The following is an 8,489-nucleotide window of genomic DNA, read 5'->3' as shown; positions in this document are numbered from 1 at the left end:
ACAGTAGATCTGAGATGTAACAGAAAATGTTACAATTTCATCAACCTTTCTGTTAGATTTCTGCAACTTTATGTTTTTTTCATCTCTGTAATTGACCAAAACATGCTAAATAAACTGATGTGTAATGGTTAAGGGCATGAAATGATTTTTCTATTGGTACCAGATGGAATATAGTATCGTGTGTACAAAATGGGTCAGGTGAGTTGAACAAAAACAGCCTGTTTTTGTTTTGGTGTCACTTCATTTTCAGGGTTCCACAAGGAAGCACAGAGTTCTGCATATTCTTTTCACACGCAGACATGTCTCTATTTAAAATCAATCCTTCATTCTTTCAATAAAGATTTGCAGTTTAGATGTATTTCTGTTTATCTGTACTGAGGTTTTTTAAGAGAGTACAGGTAAGATGCTTATTGTTCAGAATCTCTCCACATAGCCCAACTTAAAAAACAACGTGAACTGTCTTTTAAAAGAATGCCATGTTGCACTGTTTTATGTCAAATAAAGGATTGTTGCAGACAGGGAAGAGTGGAATATGTTGAAAGATTGCTGGTTTGATTCCTGCTTTGCCCAGAATCAATGGGTGAATTTGGCCAGGAGTGGGGATTTAATTGGTCAACAAGACTCAGAAGGGGCTTATATATTTTCATTATGTAAGCATGTTGTCTTTTTCCAGAAATGTTGCAAAAACCGCCTATTGTGTCATAATATTTGACCATAACCCCATCCCAACTATTTAGGATGAAACAGGACTTTAACCAGGCAAGAAAATCTTGTCGATATTGCATCTACTTTTATTGAGCTTTAAGGAGATGTTCAGCTGTCAGACATGGTGCCATGAAGTGGAGATAGAGCTCTGACAAAGTAGTAGATGAAAGGGGAGGCCAGTAACACAGAAGAGACAGAAGGAAGTAAAGACAGATTTATTGACAACAACGTGAAGATGTGAAGGATCTGGAAATCAAGGGAACATTCCACCCTGAACAGACATGATGAAGAGACATAGAAAGACACCTTAATGGAACAGCTGGGGGAGAGAGGAGCTGCCAGAAGATAGCAGGGAGACAAGGAAAATCGTGCAAATCATAAGCAAATGTATAAAGGTGAATGGAGAATGGAAGGAAGAGAGGCAAGTTTGGGGAAAAAGCATTAAAGATTAAAGAAAAACAACTGAGAAGAGCTGGATGAATGCAGACAAAAGAAGGAGACATAAAGAAAGGGGAGAAAACTGCATTTCTAAGCCAACCAGGAGAGTGCCAGCTGTGTTTACATGACCTCTGACCTCAAAGCTACTCCAATCTCTTTAAGACCTCAGTTGGACTCAAAGACCTTCAGTGTCACAAGCGTTTCACCTCAGCGCTGCTGCAAACAGCGTATTACAGCAATAAATATTTGATCATGTGACGTATTTTTAGGAAGTATAGCAAGCTTTGGATAACGCAGATATTCTACAGTAATTTTGCTCTGATATTACTGTTGTGATTTTAAAAAGATGTGGAAAATAATTCCTTCAAAAATGAGTTTCTGAATTAATCTGAAATTAAATGAGGCCATCTATATCTATTTATTCAAACAATATGAGCATGTGCACTTAACAACAATTAGTACAATGACATTAACATGACTTTAAGGGTAAAATGCTGTTTGAATACCACAAAATAACCACTATTGTATTGTATTTTGTTGATGTCAGACTTTCTTAACAAACCTTTCTGACCTTTATTGTGACATGTATATCTCATACAATTCATTTAAAAAAATTTACAAATGCGAAGAATTTTTCACTTGTCCCAACCTCCAATGTTTCCTTGTAATCGGTCCCAGAACATGGGACATGGTGCATAGCACTTCATTACTTAATTACTTACCTGAAATGAAGTCAAGCCGAATGTGAACATCACTGGAAGGTTAAAGTCTGTTTAACAGCAGATATGAACGAGGGGAATTCCTTGGAAAAGGGGGGGTTTCCCAGTAGGTGTGCTTCTATGGTGCATTTATGTACAACTCCTCCACAGGGTTTTTGTTTCAATACAGCTCCAAGGTATTTCACACATTTTTTATTAGCCATCGTCGAAACATTCCTAATCAAAAATTTCTAAACGACAACAATTACAGGTGGTTTTATTATTGTATCATCTGTGCATCCATTATCAATACCTGCTTATCCTTTATTATCTGACAAAATCAAACCACATCTTCGGTCAGTTCCATACTACCCACTTTCAGGGTCTTTCAGCATGGAGTTTGCATGTTCTCCTCCATGCCTGCATGGTTTCTCTCTTGGTACTCCGGCTTCCTTCCACAGTTCCTAAACATGACTGTTAAGTTAACTGGTCTCTCTAAATTGCCCTTAGGTATGAAGAGGTGTATGCATGGTTGTTTGTCCTGTGTGTCTCTGTGTTGCCCTGTGATGGACTGGCGACCTACCCAGGGTTAACCCGCCTCTTGCCCGTAGACCGCTGAAGATATACACTAGCTGGATGGATTTATTTTAGTGAATGCAGCAGAAGTGTGTTGAGTTGTCAGTAAAACTTGAAATAAAACTTAAGGTCAGGCGATCCTTTTACCTTGTCGTTGCACTTTTTGATTGAGTTTTTTTGGTTTAAATCTATCAGTATCTGACATGCTGACTTGGCAATATTCACTCTAAGTTGCAAAGGTTCTTGTCCATAGACCACTTCATGTGACCCCACAGATTTTGTCCGATTCAGTTTTGGACTCTGTGGATGGATGTTTGGACTCACAGAAACACTTAAAACTAAAATCCTTGTTCATCTTTATCTTCCTAGCAGACACTGACGTTTTGGGTTTAAACCAATTGGTGTTTGTAGCTGTGCACAATTTCATGCACCTTGAAACAAACCCCGGTTCCATCTGAAGGGGTGAGCAAAGAGCATGATGCTGCCACCAGTGAATATTCTTCTTCTTTTTGAAACCACCTAATTCACCTAAATCTGACATTAGGGTTTTTCAGCTTCTGCTCCATTTTAGGGAAGCAGCGCTCTAACCCTGTAACCCTTGCCTAGATCGTCTCATGAGCTAGCCAAACCCAAAGACAAAGTAATACACAATGTGTTGATCAGATCAAAGCCTGACAGCCTCAACAGATCCCCTCTATAGCCTAAAATTTGTCTTCAGTCTTTTCTTCTCGTTTTTCACCATTTGTCCTCTCGCCATGTGGCTTTTCTGTCCCAAAAAGCCTCTAATGTGTTCCCTCACCCTTCTCTCCCCCCATCTTTCTCCCTGTCTCAAAGAAATATGTCCAGCAGGATTTATATTCTTCCTCTGCAGCACTCAGCTCACCAGCCCAGGAGAGAGAAAGAGAAGCAGCTGTTTTTTATACAACATGGGGAAAAGGATGGATGGATTTAGGGGGTGGGGTGATGTTCTAGGGATGAAGATGGGGAAAGAGATATAGGTAGTGGGAAAAATATGGAGTAACATTATAGAGAAAGAGTGGGAAATAGAGAAGGAGAAGAAAGACAATGGTTAGAGAAAAAAACTACATAGACATGAGATCTTCTGAAGTGGGACGATGCTCAACGTCTTAAGAATTATGTCCATGTTGGACCACACCCTAATATTTAAATCTAAAGCGGACCAAAGCAGAAGTAAATGCACTCTTTGAGGAACAAGCCATATTTTATTCCCTGAAGTCACCAAGATGTAGCTGCACCATGTTCCAGCCATTCATATTGGTGTTTTATTTCATGCACATGGCTGCAGTTTGGATGATCCAGCAATGAGGTCAAACATGACAACAGCTAACCCAACCTCACAAAAATGTGTAGAAGCTACAGAGGTCAAAAGAATTTTATTATTACATATTTTATGTAAGGTTAAACAAACTGTGCAATCCCAATAATTTCCTAGCAGGGACTAGCCTTGCTGTCTTGCTACATTATAAAGTAAACTATATCTCTCACCATATCCATTATGATGTTTGAAGTTTCCCTGTGTGATTAAGCAAGAATTTAACACTCAGTTTAAATCGTTTTCATTATAGCACCACAAAAGACAAAAGGATCACCAGATCTATACATAAATATTCACTCTAATCAGTTCAGCCATTTAGGCAGATTTAAATACAAACACATTGACTAAATTTTGATCCTCTTTATTATATAGTGCAGTCAAATTCAATATAATGCCAAATGGTAAAAGTTTAAGAACAAAGGAAGCCCAGCCAAATGCAATCATTTACTTTACAGCAATCCCGCCTCCTAAGCAAGAATGGGGCATTTATTGTTTGAAACTGATTTATCCAGAAAATATAATAAAACGGTAACATAAAACAAGTTTTGTTTTCACAATTATTTTACTGATTTCTTTGCTAATAGTAGGAGGTCTTAGCTGGGACTGAAATAATTGTTTGCCTGTGAGAAACATCCATTGCAGTGAAGACTAAAACCTAAACTAAAACCATAGCTTTGATGTAAGAAGATAAACAGCGATGGGATTCTAATACTGGATGTTCAGCAGCTGAAAAACACATGCTGATATGACGACAGGAAGGTTTGTGGGTGGTAAGTCACTCTCAATGTTACAGTTAATCAATTTCACAACAGTTTATTGATTTGAACTCACACAATTTCACAGACAGCATGTTTTTGTCCTAATTTGAAGCTGCTGTGAGGATGGAGCCAGTTTACATAAAGCGCTGTGAAAAAGTGTTTTCTCCATTTTGGCTTTTTTCTGTCACAATTGAATGTTTCACGTCATCAAACACATTTTAGGATCAAACAAAGATAATCTAACCAAAAGGGCTATTCAAACCATAATTAGATCTGATAGATCTGAGTTATCGTGTTTATTTGTAGACGCCATTATGATGTGTTGATTTGGTTTATCAACAATGGCCGAATCTCAGAATGTGAGAATGGAGACGAAGACATCAGGGTCACAATTCTGGGCCATGAACTGTTTCAACTATCGGAGCAAATTTCCAAAATAGCACGGAATTACCTTTTATAGATTGTTATTAGATATTATCTTTCAAAACACCATAATGATCATTTTAAATATTTCATATTCATATGCTTCAGCAAGCATTTTGTAACAAGGTCTGTAACAATGGATGTACTGTTTTTTACTCTACTGCAGAAGGTAACTAGGTTAGGTGAGTATAAAACATTCGACCAGTAGTGTATAATATGTAATATGTAATTATATACAAACTGAGACCAAATACACTGAAAAGATATGTAAGGCCTGGACATAATCTGTTTACTTTTCAAAAATTTCCAAAGACATTAAAGTCAAAATGTTTGTTTTGTAATAAATCTTTTGCCATCAATATCTTTTTCCTATTTGCATGTCTGCAAAAGGCAGATTATAACGAATTAGACGGGTTCTCAGAAGATCTTTTTATCCAAGCTATCTATAAATCTAGTTATATGGTGTTTTAAATGTATTATTGAAATGTTATCATAATAATTAATGAAAACAATCACATTTATAATAATCATAAATCAGATTTGAAAGGAACAAAGTTTGTATTACATTTACATCTATTTAGATGTTCAGATTTACAGCCCTGCAGAATAAAAACTGAGAGGTACTTTTTTTTTGCATAAAGTACCAGCTACTTATATTTGCTGCTGGTACCTGCAAAACTTCTGCTCCTCAGGGAAAAGGTCCATCTGACTGGATGAAAAGGATCCAGAATCCATTAACCTGTCCAAAGTCACTTGTCAACAGTGTTTACTAAAACAAACAAATTAACTCGAATCTTGGTTTCTCTATGTCAGCCCTCTGTCATCGTGAACAATGGACTCTGGAGCAGGCAACAACTATGGACACAGATAACGTTTTAAACAGATTTATTTGAAACAGACTAGAGAATAGGAGAAAACTCTGGAGCTCCGGCAGGACCGGTCTGGACACTGAGGGTGAGAGGAAGGGGGTTATGGGTCTGGTTGAAAGAATGGGGCAATCCAGCAAGATGAATTTGTAATCTTACTTCCGCAGGGGATGAAGGTTGTCCAGGAAAAGGTCACCACCCCCGTGGAGGTTGAGCCTGACTGGTGGTGTTGTTTAAGAGGAGCGATCTCGCCATTGGAGGGTGGACGGGCAGCTGAGCGTAGCGGAATGGCAACGAGGATGGCTTCTTTTTCCTGGAGCCTTGATAGGAGCAACAGAGAGACTGCAGGGGTCCACACAAAGGGTTCCTCCTAGGATCCACGGAGCTCGGAACCAATCTTCAGGGCTAGGGAACTGGAACAGGGTCGCACTAGCAGAGTTAACAATCTGGCAGCTCTCTGTTGGTTCTCTGCTCCTTTTAAGCATCTCCCGATTAAGGCCTCATGAGAAGCAGCTGCATAGTATCACCTGCCAATCACACCCTGCACAGAGGAGAGGAGACAGCACAAAAAAGCACACCAACCTGCACACAGTTCTGTGGGTTTGACACCCTGATTGACAATTATTCTAGCTGTCTACTAGCATCTCCCTCTGCATCAGGCAACCCAGATGTTCACGATGCAGAAACAACTGATTTTTTTCTTTGTTTTTTTCTCTTTTTTTCAAAAACTTTATTTTTTTGGTTAAAAATTGCTGAGAAAAATCATATTTTTTGTAGCCTGCTTGTTGTTTTTATATAAACAAATACTTAATTTACTGAAATAGCAGTACATATTTTGGCTCTTTAATTTTACCTACAGCATTCTTTGTCATGTCGGTTTGGTTTGAGACCCTCGCCCAAGGAACAATTACAGTCACCAAAGAGAAGTTTGAACAGTTTATTGATACAAATGAGTGAATGAATGGTTCTTCTGGGGTCACAGGAGAAATCCAGGGTGGTAATAGGAGAGGTAAGTTGTTAACATACGAGTAGGATACTGTTGACATGTGATACAAATGATGGGTGAGACAGTTGGCTTACTGTTGGAGAGGTGGTGGAGTTCCAAGGGAAAAAGGTGAGTATACCGACAGAGTTGTTCCTGTTGGTCGTGATTTCCTTGATCTTTCCTCCAGGAGAAGACGTGAGAGGCAGTGGAGCGCTGGAGGGTAGACAGGCAGGTGAGTAATCGTAGAATTTTATTAAATGGTTCTGACAGCAAAAACCAGGGGAGCAGCTAGAGGAGCAGTGAGGAGATTCAGGTGAGTTCTCCAATGAACTCTGAGAGCGAGGAGGCAGAGCATTGAAATCCAGGACAAGTAAAACCCCCACTTGTTTTTAGTTTGAGTCAAGAAATAAAAAGAAGAGCTTGATCAAATATCTATAGAGGTCTCACCATGTCATGAGGTTAGTGGGACCAAAGTTAGTTATTGCGTTACAGATTATAAGGTCACTGATAACTCTTCGTCTTTGATTAAAACTTACTTAGAAAAGTAAAGTTAAGGGAAAGTTACTGACCACTATCAACTACTTTGCAGAACCCCGTCCATACTATTCCTTTATTGTTCCTGGCTGTAAGCTTTCTATTTACAAATTGTTCCTCAGATGGTGAATATATGGATCCAAAGCAGTGTTTCAAACAGAAAAAAAAAAGAATCATAATTTCTGATCACAAAGTTAAAGACAGATCATTCTCGATAACATGGAGGGTAGGTTATGTAAGCTGAATCTGAGGTGAAATGTGAGAAAAGAGCCCCACCTCTTCTCAACGTGAACAGCATTTAAAAAAACTTGACTGCAGTATCACCCACGCACATTTAACTCATCATCACTGGCCACAAAGATGGGAACTTTGACTAAATACTGGCAGCTAACAGGCATCTTTTGCATCATTTAATCACACGTGTACTTAACATATTAATATGGCCTTTGAGGATTAGCTTGGTAAATGGCGGTGGCAACTGTTGATTTCTGTGACAGATAGAGTGCTTTGGGTTTTAGCTCGCCCTCTTTCCCAGTGAGTCACAGCATTATGGTTCTCAGACTGAGGCAAACAGAGATTTAGCGGGCTTACCCACCGCCACACAGGTAGACACTGTTAAACCAGGACACACACACAGACAGGAGCTAAAGCTTTAGGATACACACAATTAAACACAAGCACCGACTGCACGGAAACAGATCCAGCAATGTTGAAATCGCTTTGAATTATTCCAGACTTTCCTCATATAAACAGGAATCAAAGGACAGAGAAAAATGCAAAGCAAGTAGCTGCAGCTCTGTTTGCTTAGACTTTAAGGTGTCACATGTGTAAGGGACAAGTGAGCCTCTTTAATCAAACATCTGCTGCACTTTCAGATATGCATGAGGGAGAAACTTACTATACCCCTTCATTCTTGCAGAGTAAATACATAGTTTTAGTTAATGTGTCTTACAAAATGTGCAGCTCATCAAATTGCTTGTCTTTGAACGAGATTCTGCAGAAAAGAGTTTAGTTACTTTCTCACTTTAAGGAGTACAGCATTAAAACGCCCCATAGGTCGCCTCAAAGAGTTTACACAGTAAGATCAAGTTATCCCTGCATGTCTTACTTCTACAGTCAGCTTTAAGAAAACATTATTATAAACACTCAAATTTTGCCCGGCATGACTAA

General features: G+C 38.9%; 1 long non-coding RNA gene across 1 annotated transcript; it reads right to left on the bottom strand.

The window, feature by feature from the left end:
* Positions 1-5,802: 5,802 nt before the first annotated feature.
* LOC124876973 lies at positions 5,803-8,129 on the bottom strand. Its single transcript, XR_007040420.1, has 3 exons — positions 7,355-8,129; positions 5,960-6,998; positions 5,803-5,882 (listed from the first exon to the last, which is right to left on the bottom strand). It is a non-coding gene; the product is annotated as an uncharacterized LOC124876973 (long non-coding RNA).
* Positions 8,130-8,489: the final 360 nt, after the last annotated feature.

The sequence above is a fragment of the Girardinichthys multiradiatus genome, chromosome 11, assembly GCF_021462225.1.
Source record: "Girardinichthys multiradiatus isolate DD_20200921_A chromosome 11, DD_fGirMul_XY1, whole genome shotgun sequence".
NCBI lineage: Eukaryota > Metazoa > Chordata > Actinopteri > Cyprinodontiformes > Goodeidae > Girardinichthys > Girardinichthys multiradiatus.
Note: the sequence above shows the minus strand (reverse complement) of the source record. Positions and strands in the feature narration are given on the sequence as shown.